Source organism: Bos taurus, chromosome 9 (genome assembly GCF_002263795.3).
Source record: "Bos taurus isolate L1 Dominette 01449 registration number 42190680 breed Hereford chromosome 9, ARS-UCD2.0, whole genome shotgun sequence".
NCBI classification, from domain to species: Eukaryota; Metazoa; Chordata; class Mammalia; order Artiodactyla; family Bovidae; genus Bos; species Bos taurus.
Window position 1 is genome coordinate 10,502,795 of NC_037336.1, and position 18,354 is coordinate 10,521,148.

Below are 18,354 nucleotides of genomic sequence, written 5' to 3' on the forward strand. Positions count from 1 at the left end.
TTTATTGTGATATTTACTTTATTGCAGTGCTCTGGAACAAAAGCCGCATGCAGTATCTCCAAGGTATGTCTGTTTATAGATGTTAATATGTATGTTGCAATAGTAGCACCAAGGATGGAGGGGAGGTAAATGGGACTATAGAGTTGCAAGATATCTATATCTTTATCTTTATCTCTATACCGAATCTCCATATATATATATGTATATATGTATATGTGTCTCCAAAGTTAATTTGATAATAATTTAAGTTGATTGTGATAAAGAAGTGTATTATAATCCCTATAGTAATCATTAGAAGAATAATGCAAAGGAATATAGCTATAACAAACCAACAGAATTAAAATATACTATACTATGAAATATCTAACACAAAGAAGGCAGAAAAAGACGATGAAATGCAAGAGACAAATAGCAAACAACAAAGGGCAGATCTAAATTTGACTATAACACTAATTACATTAAATGTAAATGCACCAAACACTAATCAAAAGGCTGATGTTTTGGGGCCAATCTATATAAAAAAGCTTCATTAGAAAAGACCCTGAAGCTGGGAAAGATTGACAGCCTTAGGTAAAGGGGACGACAGAGGATAAGATGGCTGGATGGCATCACCAACTCAATGGACGTGAGTTTGAGCCAGCTCTGGGAGATGGTGAAGGACAGGGAAGCCTGGTGTGATGCAGTCCATGGGGTCGCAAAGCATTGGACATGACTGAGTGACTGAACAGCAACAACAGTTTCAAAAAGTTAGACTCAACTATATGCTATCTGCAAGAGATACTCTTTAAACATAAAAATACGAGTATCTTGAAAGCAACAGGTTGGAAAAGATATGCAATATGAATAAGTAACGGCTTCCCAGGTGGCATAATGGTAAAGAATCTGCCTGCCATTGCAGGAAATGCAGGTTCAATCACTGAGTCAGGAAGAACCCCTGGAGGAGGAAATGGCAGCCTCTTCCAGTATCCTTGCCAGGAAAATCCCATGGACAGAGGAGCCTGGCAGGCAGCTGTCTATGGGCTTGCAAAGTCAGACATGACTTAGTGACTGAGCATGCATGCATGCATAAGTAAACTTCACTGGCTATATTAGGGTCAGACAAAAATATTTAGAATTTAAGACAAGAAGTATTACTCAAGTCAAAGACATTTCATAACGATAAAAGAATCAATACAGCAGGGACTTGTACCATTGTAAACATATATGTATCTCATAATAGAACTGAAAAATACATGAACCAAATCAAACTTCAAAGAAGAAAAGACAATTACAAATACAGTCAAGTTGATGACTTAAATATGCTTCCTTCAGTAACAGGACTAGTAGACAGAAAAATCAGTAATGGCAGAGTTGTACAACAGTATGAACCAAGTTGGTTTAATTCATGTTTATATACTTTACACTTCACAAAACAACAGCAGCACTCACATTCTTTTCAAGTACAGACAGAATATCAATCAAAATACACTCTATGTTAAACCATAGAACAAGTTGCAATATAGTTAAAAGAACTGACTTTATATAGAACATATTCTCTGACCACAAATAAAGATAGTAACCAAGATAACTATAAACCTCTAAAAAATTGTACATTAAACAATATATATGTAAATAACCCACAAGTCATAAAAGAAGTGATAAGGGAAGCAAGAAAGTATTTTGAACTGAATTAAAATGAAAACACAACATCAAAATTTGTGGGGTGCAGCGAAGACATGCTTAGAAGGAAATTACAGCTTTATGTGCTCATATTTAAAAAGAAGAAAAGTCATTACTCTTAAACGAGCTTCCAAATTTCATAAGTCTAGTTCTTTTATATTCTGCTAGATGATGATGTTGAAGAAGTTACCGCCGGTTTTCAAATGTATTATGGTCGGGTATATATTTCATTTACTTTTGTGAATAAGGGAGATGCGTAGTAAAGAAGAATGTACTAAGTGCCTATCAAGTAACAAATAGTGCACTTAAATGAAACACCTTTTTTTCTTTTGAGATTCAGTGAGGTTTTCCAGAGTCACAGAGCTAGTGAGTGATGTGACTTGGGTGAAGTTCAGATTTGAGTCTGCCTGACTTGAGAGCTCACACTCCCATTAGACAGCACGATGCCTGAGTTCTTGATGGCTGTTCAACCTGTGGTCCACTGTGGATCCTGTGTTTCCTCTTGCTTAAGCTTTAATCTGCTCAGTTTATCTTCCATTATGATACACTGTTTGTTATTAAGTAGAGTTTCCTACAATTTATCCATTGTCAATTTATGGAAGATAGAGCAACTGCCTATCTTTGCCATTGTGTTGCCTTTTAGGTTATAAGGTCATGTGGGCAGCATTCACGTTTACTTCATTATACTCCTCCAGGTTTGAAGTGCCTGCACTGCATGAGCATGACAACATGCTTTTATCACTTATATTTGCTTTAGGAAACACATCTGGTACAACATGTTTCCAGGTGTAAAGATATCAGTTACTGTTAACAGTGACTGCTATAAATTCCCAAACAGTTAAAAAAAGAAAATACATTTATTAAAAATTAATTTCACTAAATTACCCAAATAAGCCATGTCTTAATATGGTTCTGAGTTAACATAACTGATCAGACTTTAATAATGATAACTAACATGTTTGGATGCTTTCCATGTTCCAAGCCCTGTGCTAAGTGATAAGTACCTTATTGCTGTAAATAACCCAGATGGATGAGGAAAAAGGCTTAAACTTGCTCAGAAGTACACAGGAGTTTAGATCTATCCTCAGATTTACTTCTCTCAGCATCTTTATAAATATTCACATCCTAAACAAAGAAAGTATGAAAGAATGGAAGTACATTCTTGTTCTTAAAGCATTATATGAATATCCATTGATATTAGAAAAGCACCAGAAACTCAGATGTATCTGGAGACTTTATAGTCTCTTACAATTGCGTGTCGTGCTAGATGATATTTAAAGTTAATTATCTGAGGCTCATGCAATGTCTTTATCATTCCTTGCCTACTGGTATTTCAATGTTCAATAATGAAATTATTGATGAGCATATAACTCCCCAAAGAATAAGTTAAATAATAAAATATAGAGGTCACTATATTTTATAATCAAGAAATTCAAGGAAATTAATTTTCTGAGTTAGCATTTTGCAGCTACTAAATTAGCAACATTAAAACATATACACAGAGCTTCCCTGGTGACTCAGTGGTAAAGAATCTTCCTGACAATGCAGGAGACCCAGGTTTGATCCCTGGGTCAGAAAGATTCCCCTGGAGAAGGATATAGCAACCCACTCCAGTATTCTTGCCTGGAGAATCCTGTGGACAGAGGAGCCTGGTGGGCTACGGTCCATGGAGTCGCAAGGAGTTGGACACTGAGCATGCATGCATGCATGCAAACATATACACAGTATAGGCACAGCTGCAGCAGATCTGTTATACCCCTATGTAGCTAAAACTCAGCTTTTTTCCTGGTGCTATTGCTTAAAGGAATTTATTATGAGAAAGTGGTAGCACCAAAAACTGTATGAGAATATTAGTTGTCAAAATGAAAACAATTCAAACAGTAATTTGGTACATTACCATATCAATATAATGTAATCATTTAAGTGACTGAGTAAAAATTTAAGTATAATATAATATTGTTTAAATACTCATGTGATTTTCATCTGCATAAAATGAACAGGCACTACGAGGTAATAACTAAAGGCAAAACCTAAAATATTTGGGTGTGAATAGTAGGATTAGGAATCATCTTTCTTTGAGGACATTTTGGTTCCTGTTTGCTCGATGCTTCAACAATATTTAAGAAGACAAAAAGGATACAAGAGTACTTTTGCATTCCCTGAGTCATACGGCAATTTCCTATTGGCGATCTATTTTTCATATGGTAAATTTCCATGTTACTTTCTCCATACATCCAACCTCGAGGGGTGGAATGGCAAGGAAGGTGGGAGGGACATTCAGGAGAGAGGGGACATATGTGTATCTATGGCTGATTCATGTTGATGCTTGGCAGAAATTAACAATTCTGTAAAGCAATTATCTTTCAATTAAGAAGATTAATAAAAATAAAAATACAGCTAAATTTTAGCTATATTTTCTTCAACTAGAGATCACTTCAAGAAAATTAGAGATACCAAGGGAACATTTCATGCAAAGATGGGCATAATAAAGGACAGAAATGGTATGGACAGAAGATATTAAGAAGAGGTAGCAAGATTACACAGAACTATACAAAAATGGTCTTCATGACCCAGATAACCATGATGGTGTGATTACTCACCTAGAGCCAGACATCCTGGAATGTGAAGTCAAATGGGCCTTAGGAAACATCAGTAACAACATAGCTAGCGGAGGTGATAGAATTCCAGTTGAGCCATTGCAAAGCCTAAAAGATGATGCTGTTAAAGTGGTGCACCCAATATGCCAATAAATTTGGAAAACTCAGCAGTGGCCACAGGCCTGGAAAAGGTCAGTTTTCATTACAATCCTAAAGAAGGGCAATTCCAAAAATGTTCATACTACCGCACAATTGCACTCATTTCACATGCTAGTAAAGTAATGTTCAAAATTCTCCAAGCCAGGCTTCAACAGTACGTGAAGCTTCAGATGTTCAAGCTGGATTTAGAAAAGGCAGAGGAACCACAGATCAAACTGCCAACATCTGTTGGATCATAGAAAAAGCAAGAAAATTCCAGAACATCTACTTCTGTTTTATTGATTTTGCCAAAGCCTTTGATTGTGTAGATCACAACAAAATGTGGGAAATTCTGAAAGAGATGGGAATATCAGACCACCTCACCTGCCTCCTGAGAAATCTGTATGCAGGTCAAGAAGCAACAATTAGAACTGGACGTGGTACAACAGACTCGTTCCAAATTGGGAAAGGAGTACATCAAGGCTGTATATTGTCACCCTACTTATTTAACTTATATGCAGAGTACATCATGTGAAATGCTGGACTGGATGAAGCACAAAGTGAAATCAAGCACAAGCTAGAATCAAGATTGAAAGGAGAAATATCGATAACCTCAGATATTAAGAGGACACCATCCTTATGGCAGAAAGTGAAGAGGAAACAAAGAGCCTCTTGATGAAAGTGAAAGAGGAGAGTGAAATAGCTGGCGTAAAACTCCACATTCAAAAACCTTAAGTTCATGGCATTCTGTCCCATCACTTCATGGCAAATAGATGGAGAAACAATGGAAACAGTGATGGATTTTATTTTCTTGGGCTTCAAAATCACTGCAGATGGTGACTGCAACCATGAAATTAAAAGACTCTTGCTGCTTGGAAGAAAAGCTATGACCAACCTAGACAGTGTATTTATTAAAAAGCAGAGACATTACTTTGTCAACAAACATCTGTCTAGTCAAGGCTATGGTTTTTCCAGTGGTCATTTATGGATGTGAGAGTTGGACTGTGAAGAAAGCTGAGTGCCGAAGAATTGATGCTTTTGAACTGTGGTGTTGGAGAAGACTCTTGAGAGTCCCTTGGACTGCAAGGAAATGCAACCAGTTCATCCTAAAGGAGATCAGTCCTGGGTGTTCATTGGAAGGACTGATGCTGAAGCTGAAACTCTAGTACTTTGGCCACCTGATGTGAAGAACTGACTCACTGGAAAAGGCCCCAGTCCTGGGAAGGATTAAAGGCAGGAGGAAAAGGGGATGACAGAGGATGAGATGTTTGTATGGCATCACTGACTTGATGGACATGAGTTTGAGCAAGCTCCAGGATTTGGGGATGGACAGGGAAGCCTGGTGTTTTGCAGTCCATGGGGTCACAAAGAGTAGGACATGAATGAGTGACTGAACTGATATTTTTAAATAACCAAAGTATAAAATAAGCTGCATATATTATAAAGAAGTAAAAAAAAAAAAGGAAAAGAAAAAGTACCTTTGCCTTACAATGGTCAAACTTAAATAAATAATGTAATGCTCTTTTTAGGTTGCTGATTATATTCTGTATAATCTGAAGAGGGAACACCTTATATTTTGAGAAAACTTTTGAAAATTATTTCTTTTCAGCAGCACTGAGGGTGGTATCCTTCTGCAATTTTTTGCTGCTATTGTACATTAACATGACATAATTATTTTTTTGATAAAAAACAGAAACCAATAGAATTGGGCAAAAAGGAAAATGTATAGTAATTTTTAAGGCAAATTAGTTAAGATATTTTTGGGCTTTGTTCTATTTAGTACTTAATCTTTATGTCTTTCTAATTGTATTTATGCACATGGACTAAATTTATCACAGCTATTTTTTCCATTATATTAAAATATATACCTTGAGAAAAACCACAATTCTAAAAGACACGTGTATCCCAATGTTAATTGGAGCACTATTTACAATAGCCAGGACATGGAAGCAACATAGATGTCCATCGACAGATGAATGGATAAAGAAGATGTAACACAAACACTCCAGTGTTCTTGCCTGTAGAATCCCAAGGACGGCAGAGCCTGGTGGGCTGCCATCTATGGGGTCGCACAGAGTTGGACACGACTGAAGCGACTTAGCAGCAGCAGCAGTACGAACACAAAGTGGAATCTTACTCAGCTATTAAAAGAACAAATCTGAGTCAGTTCTAGTGACGTGGATTAACCCAGAGCCTGCTTTACAGAGTGGAGTAAGTCAGAAAGATAATGCATACATACGGAATCTAGAAAATGGTACTGATGAACCTGTTTGCAGGGAAGGAGTGGAGGTGCAGATATAGGGAAGGGACTTGTGGACAAAGGTGGGGAGGGAGAGAGTGTAACAAACGGAGGAAGTAGCATCGACATGTGCACACTCTTGTGTGTAAGGTGGATAGCTGGTGAGAAGCTGCTGTATAACACAGGGAGCCCAGCCTGTCGCTCGGTGATGACCCAGAGGGGTAGGGAACTCAGGAAGGAGGGGCTGTGTGTCTAGTTGTGGCGGATTTGAGTTGTTAAGCAGTAAAAACCAACCCAGCATTGTGGAGCAATTTCCCTCCAATTTAAAAAAAAAAAAAAATTGAAAGTATGTTTCAGATAAAAAAAAAACAAACTTAGGATAAAAAGTCTCACAATAAAAGAATGTTATCTTGTTAACCTTTGCAAACTCAAGCCTCCTCCACTCTCTTTCTTCCCCACCAAGAAAATCTTTGAACAAAGATGAAATCCTATTACCTGGAAATTTATCTGAGAACTGTACATTTCCTTTCCAACTCAGCTAAAGGCTGAGGAGTTTTCAAGGGAAGCAAGAAAAATTTCAGATGCCCCAAGAAAAATCTGACTTGGCTCCATGTCTACTTGCTTAACCACCAATGCCTGAGTATCTCCAAGAGCCATGTGTGGGGATGAAAGGAGCCTGATTTATGAACTTGAAAGATGAGGCCCTCCCCCATCTGTCCTCTCTCCAAAAGGGAGGAAAATAAAGCAATACAAGGTTAATCTTGAGGAATGAGCGGTCACTGGAGAATTCGGCAAAAGAAATGAAAAGGAAAATGAGTTGGCCATGTCTTCACCCTCCACATTAAAACTCTGTGAAGAAAAACTGAAGCCCTTGATTGAAATGCAACCTTCAGATGAATCGTGGTTGATATTCTGGCCTTATTTACTCTGATAAGCAGGTGCTTGTTATAAAGTTTAATGCACTGCCCTTTATGTTCATTGTGCTTTCTCTATAAAGATATACCAATAAATATTTATAAGATTAATTTTTCTCTATTTGGAAGCATTTTAAGGAATTGCCTAAAGAAACGGGGTCAGCAGATCTGGGTATGGATCTTGGTTCCGTGTGCCACTTGTATGACCCTGGGCAAGCTCTGAACTTCAACACACTAAGCTTTAAAGCAGAGATGATGATCACAGCAGACCCCTCACTAAGATAAACCTTAAGGTTCGGAATGGTCAAAACAGGCACTTAGTTAAAAAACAACAACAAAAACTGAAGGATTTATTATGTGACAGGCACTGTTCTAAACCATAGGGGTGAATCAATGAGTCCCTGATCTCAGGGTATGCACAAAGAGACAAAGAAAAACAATCAAGAAATTAGCACATAATTCAACAGTTCTGATAAATGCTTCGAGGGAATGCATAGCAGCTTAGGTGATCAGGTGGGCGGGATAACTATTTCAGGCAGAAGTGAAAGAGGAGAGTGAAAAAGTTGGCTTAAAGCTGAACATTCAGAAAACTAAGATCATGGCATCTGGTCCCATCACTTCATGGGAAATAGATGGGGAAACAGTGGAAACAGTGTCAGACTTTATTTTTGGGGTGCTCCAAAATCACTGCAGATGGTGATTGCAGCCATGAAATTAAAAGACGCTTACTCCTTGGAAGAGAAGAAAGTTATGACCAACCTAGATAGCATATTCAAAAGCAGAGACATTACTCTTCAACAAAGGTCCATCTAGTCAAGGCTATGGTTTTTCCAGTGGTCATGTATGGATGTGAAAGTTGGACTGTGAAGAAAGCTGAGCGCTGAAGAATTGATGCTTTTGAACTGTGGTTTTGGAGAAGACTCTTGAGAGTCCCTTGGATGCAAGGAGATGCAACCAGTCCATCCTAAAGGAGATCAGTCCTGGGTGTTCACTGGAAGGACTGATGCTAAAGTTGAAACTCCAATACTTTGGCCACCTCATGTGAAGAGTTGACTCATTGGAAAAGACTGATGCTGGGAGGGATTGGGGGCAGGAGAAAGGGACGACAGAGGATGAGATGGCTGGATGGCATCACTGACGCGATGGACACGAGTTTGAGTGAACTCCGGGAGTTGGTGATGGACAGCGAGGCCTGGGGTGCTGCGATTCATGAGGTCGCAAAGAGCTGGACACAACTGAGCGACTGAACTGAACTGGGGCTCAGGTACGGCCTTTCTTATGAAAGTGACATTTGACCAGCAAAATGAGTAAAGCAAGAGAATAAGTCCCATGTAACCCGGCTGCCACATATCTGCCTAATTTCATTTAGGCAAGTTTCTACATCTACGTGTGACACACATTTGTACAGGAAGCTGCTGTACAGACAATCAGGGGATTGAAAGAAGCCTGAGAAGTCAGGAGACCAGCAGGAAAATGTATAAAGAGGAAAGAAAACAGTGATAGTGAGAAAAGGAAATATTTATTTTCCTTTGGCCAACTGGGAAGGTCTCATAGCTTCTGAGTTTGATTACAAACAATAGGACCCCAGGTGGAAGGCACGCTGAGCACCTGGGTGGGCTCCTGTAGGGACCGAGCTCCAGAGGACAGATGAAAAGTGTAAGTTGCTGAGTCGTATCCAACTCATTGTGACCCTCTAACTGTAGCCCACCAGGCTGTTCTGTCCATGAGATTCTCCAGGCAAGAGTACTTAAGTGGGTAGCCATGCCCTCCTCCAGGGGATCTTCCTGACCCAGGGATAGAACCCGAATATTGTGCATTGCAGATGGACTCTTTGCCATCTGAACCATTGGGGAAGCCTAGAAGGGGGATGGATATTACTTTTATTTGCAGCCTTGTAACTAAACTTTACACCCAGAGTCAAGCTACCCTGGAAAAGGAGAAAAGGAACTGAGTTACTGCTAATCAGGCTGATCATCTTCTGTTTCTCCACCTGCAGTCCTTTTGGGATCGTGCCTGGGGTATGATTAACTTTGAAGTCTGTATAAGAGTCAGCCCAGGTGTAGCACACACCTAAACAAAGGAGGATTTTCAGAAAATGGTGATTCCAAGCCCTCGGGACAAACAGTGGGAGAGATGGGTATTGCCTAAGTAATTCTCTGAAAGCTCTCGGAAGAACATTAGGCTTAGGCAACGTAGTACAAAATCGATTCATTGTTCTGCTAGGTGCTTTCCCCCCCTGTGGCAATAGAGTCAAAATCCTTATGTGGCAGTTCTAAGTTCAAAGACACTGACTTCAGATGACAGTGCCATTTGTACAGTATCTTAACCAGTGTGTGTGAAAGCTATCGCTTGCATGCACTTGAATTACCAGCATGAAAAATCTACTAATCCCAAATGTTTTAGAAAGCAATCTGCTGCACATTTCAGCTTCTGAGGCGTTATGTGTTACATGGTTCAACTAGTTTCCCAATCTCTCTAGATTTTTTTTTCCCCACAATATTATTAACTTGAAAAGCTTCCACATGTGCACATGCTGCTGCCTAGCTCTGGTCTGTCAACCACTGACCACAGCTCCTCTGCCCACCCTTCAGTGCCTCTGAGGGCAACCGGGCAGGAATGGCCATTTGTGGGGAGACAGGACGACATCTGGCTTGTTCACAGCTGTATCCTAAACTCTTAGCACAGGCTTCCATTCAGAGCAACTACTTAATAAATATTGACTATATGAATAAAATGATGTCTGGGATCCTGTGTCTTAGATACAGTTTATCTTTCATCTTCTCTGAGAAGGATCTAAGGGAGAAGACAGGCATGTATTGATGTGATACGGGTGTTCATTTTTACTTTCTCCCTTTCTGATAGGCTTACTAGACTGTAGACAGGCAAAGTCTACTTGGCCAAGTCTCTCAAGATGTCCTTGTGGAGAAACAGAGTCTGGATCCTCATGCAGTCAACAAGAGTCATGACTGTTGAACAGCTGTGCCCAGAGGGTTCAATGATCAGCCAATAATCAAGCTGGAGTCGAGGGTTGAGAGCCAGGCCTCAGGGCTCTGCTTTATTGATTCATTTTCTAGGCAATGATTTTTTAAAATCTTTATCAGTAAGTTCAACTAACCTTGAGAACAAAGACTTTCTCAATTTGACATAAAATTCTAGAAGCCAATAGCTATGCTGGATAACTGAATCAGGATCCAAAAGGACTCAGATTAATGCAATGGGCCAAATCTAACTTAACAATTTGGTAGTATTTCTAAGAAATTTCCTCTGGGGGAAATGTGGCATCCTGCAGCCCTTGTGAAGTCTTAGGGATACATATATCTATTTAAATTCAGATAGTAGGCTGAACAAGTACCAATGACGGCAAAAGAGCAATTCAAATGAAAAAGGAAGGAGTTTTAATTCACCTTAAGCCCAACCTGAGTAAAACTGATGACTGCCAAGAAAAGCGAATGTGATTTTAGTCAGTGTTAAGAGAACTGTGCTATCTTTAGAAACCAACAAAGTATTCATGGAGCTTCTATTCACATTGTTTTAGTGCTGTGTGGGATAGAGAAGTATCAGGCATAAAATACCGCTTTTATGGTGCATTCTCGTCTGAGGAAGTTTAGCAATCAGAAGACAATGTAAGATAGGGGATTTGACAGCCTATCAAGGAAATGATCCCTCAAACCTTCCAAACACCCAAAACTAAAAGCGAAAACAGAACAACTGGAGGCTTAATGGGACTCAGCAGGCATAATCCATTGATGCTTAGAACCATTGCCCCAAATCATCAGAACCTGCCTCTGTAGTGATCCAATCATAGCAACACACCTTAGAAATTGTCTTTTTTGTTTAGTTTAGTTTTCAATGAGATGTGATTCACTTATCTGGAAAACTCAGTTATGAGGATCAGGCCACTCCTGAAGGGGATCAAATAAATCAGATACCACCATATATAGTTAGAAGCTGAAGTAGAGCGGTCAATCCATGATGCTCGAGAGAGGAGGGGAACACACATGAGAAATCAGGGAAACAGAGAATCCCGCCCCAAACTCTCTATGAGCCAGGCCAGCTCTGAGGACTCTGAGGTCAAGGCCTAACCAAAGACTGGGGAGTACTCATAGGAGGAGGGGGGAAACAGCTGCTTTTAGAAGAGTCAAGCGTGCAATTGACCAAAATACCCCGAGCGGCACATAGTGTCACGTTGCTTTCTACAGCGATGGCACACCACACACGCAGGAGGTCCCGGCTCACAGTATTCTCCCTCCTTGGTGCCTACATGTGAACTTTTCATTTAAGGCTGGAGAAAGTCACGCCAACAGGTAGATACCGGCTTCTCCAAGCATATGGCCTCTGCCCTCCGCTGGCCTTGGAGCTGCCCGGGGTCAGCTTTCTCTGTGCTGGCAGCAGCTTTTCCAGACATCCCCAGTCCCCTATCTCCATTCCTCTCAGGCGTGCCCTACCAGCCCCGCCTCATGAAGTACCTGCTGCCCTCGCGTGACGGCATCTCCCAGCTCACAGTTGTCCCGATGGCTGCCTGTCCGTCTTTGTCCACAGAGACCCCTCTCCTGCTCCAGGCTTGTTCCTTCATCCCTTTGCAGTGCTGATGCTGTGGACCGCCCTCCCGGAACTCTCTGTTCCTGACACCTCCAGGCCCTTTCCAGCATTTCCCTCTGCTCATTGACTGCCCACCCCTCGATTCTGTCCATGGTCCTGCTCTCACATTTCCTTAGCCACCTGATCCACCGGCTACCCTTTCTGAGCAGGCTCTGTTCTCCACCTCTCCATCCTCTGCACAACCTCTTTATCTTTCTGGTATGTCTGCTCCACCGGTCCACTTGCCCAGGGTCTGTTTGTCTTTCAGTATGTTCACAATTTTTGGAACTGATTCTTGGTCCTTGTGCATGCTAAGTTGGTACAGTCGTGTCTGACTCCTTGCGACCCTAGGGAGTAGCCCGCTCGGCTCCCCTGTCCATGGGAGTCTTCAGGAAAGAATACTGAAATGGGTTGCCATGGCCTCCTCCAGGGGATCTTCCCACCCCAGGGATAGAACCCGCATCTCTTCTGTCTCCTGCATTGGCAGGCGGGTTCTTTACTGCGAGCGCCACCTGGGAAGCCCTGTTTCCTGCCCCTTACCCTAAGCTAAATAGACCTCTGTGTGCACCTTCTCCTGAAACTCCCAGTGGACCTTTTACCCTAGGTCCACTCCTGCAATCACTGCTTTCTGTGTTTTCTCTTCTTTTAAATAGCCAAATCTTTGAAACAAGAGACTGCATTGTTCTTTTCCACATCTCTGCGTGGGAAGTGCTCAAAAATCACCTACTGAGTGGATAAACTTTATGTGTGCAAAATATGATGCCAATAATGAGGTCCTTGACTCAGAAGCTACCCAAGTGTTGTCTGGATGACCAATTTTGGGGGCTGCCACTGTAGGGATGAGGAAGAGTCTGTGATGTTCCAATGATTTTGCACCAAGCAAATATTCTTCAAATTCCCTTTTTTTCGAAGACTAGAAATTAACAAAGTTTAGACTGTAAAACAAATTAAACAATACATTTGTGGTATTGTTTTGCCCTTATTTTTCTCAGCAGACATAAGCACTTCTGTGTAACTACTGCTCTGTGTTACAGTGGCAATGGTCATCGGCCGATGAAGACTTAGACCATCCTAGACTTGTACACCTAGGAGGTCTTGTCCCTCAGCAAACGGTCTCTAGCTTTCTACTGTGACTGCTAATCAACCACTGGAGCCCATCTGACATGTGTGCTCAATCTAGGAAACTTGGGTCATCAGCAGCTCCCCTGGAGCCCTCATTGTAGTTAGAAGCAAACAGGGAATGATGACAAGAACATCTTTTCCTCTACTTTGTGCAATTTTTATTTTTAACATAAAGCTCTTTGTGTTAAGGCTTTAAAAAGTACCAGGTCTTATGGCGAGTGTGTGAAAGAAAATCACTTCATAGTTTCTGGCATGACTGGAGACATTCAAAGAGCTCTGGATGTTGAATGAAATCACAGTTTTAAACCTTCCTGAGAGACAGTTATTTCCTCACTAATTCCCCTTAAGCAAAATGTTTAGGATTAGTATGAAGTTAAGAGTCTACAGCTTTTTCTTCTGAGGATTACCTTTCATGGAAATGATCAAATGGAAAAATAATTATTCCACAAAGTCCAATAAAAGAGACAAATCCTCCCAGCAAATCCAGAGATAACGTTACCCTTAAATACCCTCCACTTATTGGGGGGAAGGAAAAAAAAACTTCCTTAGATCCATTCAAATATAAAAACATTCTTTACTACATTGAATTTTATAAAATCCCATTGTTAAATACTTCCTCTCAGGCTCCTGCCAATGGGAGGATTACGGCTGAAACAGACAAGGAATCTGTGACCTCCTCCTCCTCCCCTGATGAACATCAGGGTTCCACTCTGGCACACGTACAGATCTATTTTCTACAAAGGATGCAGCTTTTCAGAGATGTGAAGGGTCTGGAATGAGAACACTGGCCCTCATCAACCCACTTCCTCTATTGGAAGGGAGTCTCCCAAATAGTCCTCAAAAGGAAATGCTGGGATGAAGTCACCCACGTTTAGTCAAGTAACAGTAGCCTGGTGACGGGCTCGTTTCAGAAGGGACCCAAGGCTCAGCGGTGAGACCCAGAGTTCACTGGGCCTTTTCATAATGCAATTTTAGATAAATATTTACACAGATGCACACACGTATTTATTTGTTCTGCTTCAGTGGGACCCATCCAAGTGCTGGTTTTAAAATATAAACAGTGGGAAACTGCTGTAGTAATGACTAGCAAAAGACAGCAATTATTTGCAAGAGTTGAAAACAGTTCATCTAATAAAAAGTGGGAATGTTGTGTGGGAGAAAGAGGAGTGAAATTCTCTAGCAAGTGAGGCCCACTGGAATTTAATAATTCACTTTGGCAATCATATTTGTTTAGTCAGCAGGCCAGAGTTCTTGCTGGGCTGCACAATGCCAGGGATGATCTTCATGTAAAACACCCAGCATGTTAAGAGAGCAACTGTTTCTAGCCAAGCTGCATAAATACACTCAGGGCAGCTCTTCTGGATATATACAAATGATTACATATCTCTGAGCATGTATGTAAATCCAGAAAGGATTCTCGTTAGTCAGAGATTAATTTGGCTGAGATGGTATCAGTTTATTTGAAAGTGGGTTATGAAGCACTATTTCAGAAGTGGCTTCTATGTCAGCAGACAGCCATGCTCCAGTTATACACTAAGATAGTCTCCGGGCTATATTTTTAACATCTCCTTAGTAATATAAACAGAGACTAGGACAAGAAAAACTCTCTTTTTGTGAAATAATGTTTGGACACTTCAAGAATATTCTCCTCAGCACCGTTCATTGAGATTAACTTTCTTTTTCAAAGCTGAAGAGGTGCAGAAGTTGAGAGGGTACAGAGTATGCAAATATTGCTATTGTATTAAAAATAGATAGGTATAGCTGATGACCAGAATAGTATAATGGGGGCTTCCCTGGTGGCTTAGAGGTAAAGAATCTGCATGAAATGTGGGTTTGATCCCTGGGTGGGGAAGATCCCGTGGAGAAGGAAATGGCAACCCACTCTGGTATTCTTGCCTGGAAAAATTCATGAGGTTGAAAAGAGTCAGATACGACTGAGCACAAAGAGTCAGACACAACTTAGCACGCATGAATCCACAGTATAATTAGATTAGTGCAACTCCTATTATGTTAACAGCTCAGATTTATAAATAACGACTGGCCACCTATGGAAGGTCCATAAAGGAGGAGGGAATGCAAAGAAATGGAAGGTTTAAAAATCCGTGGCTGCCCATACGTCTGCGTTCATCTACTAGCACTTCTAGCACAATTGGCATTGACTTCCTGTGCTTACTCAAGGGCTTTCTTATGTTTGACTCTTAAACATCATTTAGGTATTATTACTTTTTTTCCCCCCAAACCTCACAGCTTGTGGGATTTTCCTTCCTACACCAAGGATTGAACCTAACTGCCCTTGGCAGTGAGAGCCCAGACAACTAACCATTGGATCACTAGGTAATTCCCTTAAACACCACTTAGTTGGTTAACACTTTACCAGGATGAACTCTGTATTAAGTATCTTGGTAACCCAGAAACCACAGACCTGGTCAAGGGCCCCACCTGGAAGACGGGAAAGTTAGTGTCTGGGTATAATATGATGGATGGGCTTCCCTTGCAGCTCAGCTGGTAAAGAATCCGCCCACAATGTGGGAGAGCTGGGTTCCATCTCTGGATGGGAAGATCTCCTGGAGAAGGGAAAGGCTACCCACTCCTGTATTCTGGCCTGGAGAATTCCATGAACTGTACAGTCCATGGGGTCACAAAGAGTAGGACAGGCCTGAGTGATTTTCATTTTCATAACTTGATGGATAATGGTGGTGGTGGTTTAGTCGCTAAATCATGTCTGACTCTTGTGACCCCTTAGACTGTAGCCTGCCGGGCTCCTCTGTCCTTGGGGATTCTCCAGGCCAGAATACTGGAGTGGATAGCCTTTGTCTTCTCCAGGGGATCTTCCTGACCCAGGAATTGAACCCAGGTCTCCTGCATTGCAGGAGATTCTTTACTGACTGAGCTACAAGGGAAGCCCTGATGGATAATATTTTTTCTTTAATTAAAAAAAAACAAACCCTTTTTAAAAGAAAAGATGACTATTTCCCATCTAAGATCCTCACAGTCCTTGCTGAAGAAGTCAGCTGTGATACAGAAAAATACCATCTTCTGTGGCTCCTTCTGCCCAAACAGCCTCTCCCTTCTGCAGCCGACCTGACCCAGACCTCTGCGTCTCCCTCCTGGAGGAAGAGCAGCTCAGGCGACAGGGCCATCCAAGCGTCCTGGGTGAAGTGGACACCAAGTCCCGTGGACAATGTTGCCGAGAGACTCATGGAACAGAATGTGTAATTCCACTTAACAGCTGCGGAAGCTCATTAACTACACCGGCCCGAATGATTCTTCCCAACCACAAAATGAGAAACGGCGGCCTATTTACAGATGCAGTGGGAGCCGGCCTTATTTTCTAGCTTTCAAGGGAAACAAAACATTTCTGCATAATAACTTCATCCTATAATTCAACGCTATTTAAAAGCGAAGCTTGCCATGAACAGCAGAGAGAGATCCTTGCTCTCCCGTTTTAAGCCCCGTTGCAGGGCTACTGATGGCAGGGCCCCCGGTGCCTGGAACCCAGGGAGGCGAGGCGAGGCTAGGCACAGCCCCGCATCCTCCTGACTCAGACCACCTCCCCAAACACAGGCCACACTCCTTGTCCTCGGCTTCCGGAAAAGTAGAGCTCAGGTGACTTTCGCAATCCTCCCAACTTCAACTAGCTGTTCTTTCTTAGGCGATGGTCAGCACTTTTTAATCTGACGTTAGGGGCCTGCGGCTTCCCGAGTGACCTTGAACAGGTCACCGAGCTCTGCAGTGCCTTCACCTGTGTTTATGACAGCACAGACCTCGCGGGCTCCTGCCAGGATTAAAGCGTGAGTCAGTAAAAGCACCTAGAACAGCGCCTGCCGCAGGGCACACAATAAACAAATGCCAGCCAGCAGGTCATTGTTACTGAGGCTATTCAGGGCAACACACACCACTACTGTTTATTTTACTTGTATGTTACCAACTCCACCTGAGTAAACATTGTTGGAGGGCACGTATCAGCACCCAGAAGGAAGAGCAGGTTATACGCCAGCGTCCTTTCTCCTCTCCCACTTCTGGGGCCCCGCCCAGACACACAGGTGGAGATGAGATGCTGTTGTGGCCCCACCTGGCAAACACAAGTAGAGACTGGTTGCTGCTGCGCTGGCCGCTGGGTTCAGTTGAGGATGCAGGAAGGCACAGCTATACTTTGCCCCATTGGACAGACTTTCTTGTGGATATTCTTCCTCCCAATAGTAAGTGCTAAGGGGTGCTCTGGGAGGGGTCCCTATTTTTATTTCTCTTCCACATTCTCAGATGCTGTCTTCTTCAGGACCCCTCACACACAGAATGGCCCCATGCAGGGCTTAGACTGAAGGTGTATGAAAGAAATGTCTCCTTAGTGCAGCCTGGTTCATTCGGTATTGGGGTTGGAGGGAATGTTCTACCTTGTGACATTATTCCGTTTGCCTTCCTTTTAATTAGCAAGTATAGTTGACTCCTAAACAAAACAGTGGTTAGGGGCTCCATACAATAAAAACTCCACATGTCAGTTTTGACTTCCTCCGAAACGTCCCCAGTGGATCAGTAGTAGAGAATCTGTCTGCATGGCAGGACACGTGCAGGAGACCCAGTTTCAGTCCCTGGGTTGGGAAGATCCCCTGGAGAAGGGAAAGGCTACCCACTCCAGTATTCTGGCCTGGAGAATTCCATGGACCATGTAGTCCATGGGGTCAGAAAGAGTATAAGATGAATCATTTATCAATACTGTCAATACTGTCAATATTGTCAGTATTATCAATACTGTCAACATCAATATTGTCTTATATGATATGAAACACTGCAGATGTTACATGTATTACTAAATCCAGACATCAAAAATGAAACGCAAATGTGAAAAATGTGTGCTGAATCACTTCAGTAGTATCCAACTCTTTGTGACCCTATGGGCTGTAGACCCCGCCAAGCTTCTCTGTCCATGGGATTCTCCAGGCAAGAATACTGAAGTATTATTATTTACAGGTATAAAGATTCATGCATTGATAACAATGAAGCAGCAATGTTTTATGGTAGCCTCGTGTAATCGATATGACTGCTTCACAGTAGCTTAGCTTATACACTAATAAATGAAATTTCATTAAAACTTTATGACAAACAGTATTAC

The 18,354-nt window shown here is 41.8% G+C and overlaps 1 protein-coding gene across 1 annotated transcript in view; it reads right to left on the bottom strand.

The window, feature by feature from the left end:
• LOC132346186 (collagen alpha-1(I) chain-like) overlaps positions 1–18,354 on the bottom strand; it is a 98,905-nt gene continuing 80,551 nt past the window's right edge. The window contains exon 3 of the mRNA XM_059890027.1: positions 1–18,354. This exon is cut by the window's right edge and continues 29,889 nt beyond it. The gene's annotated coding sequence lies outside the window, so the exon portion shown is untranslated.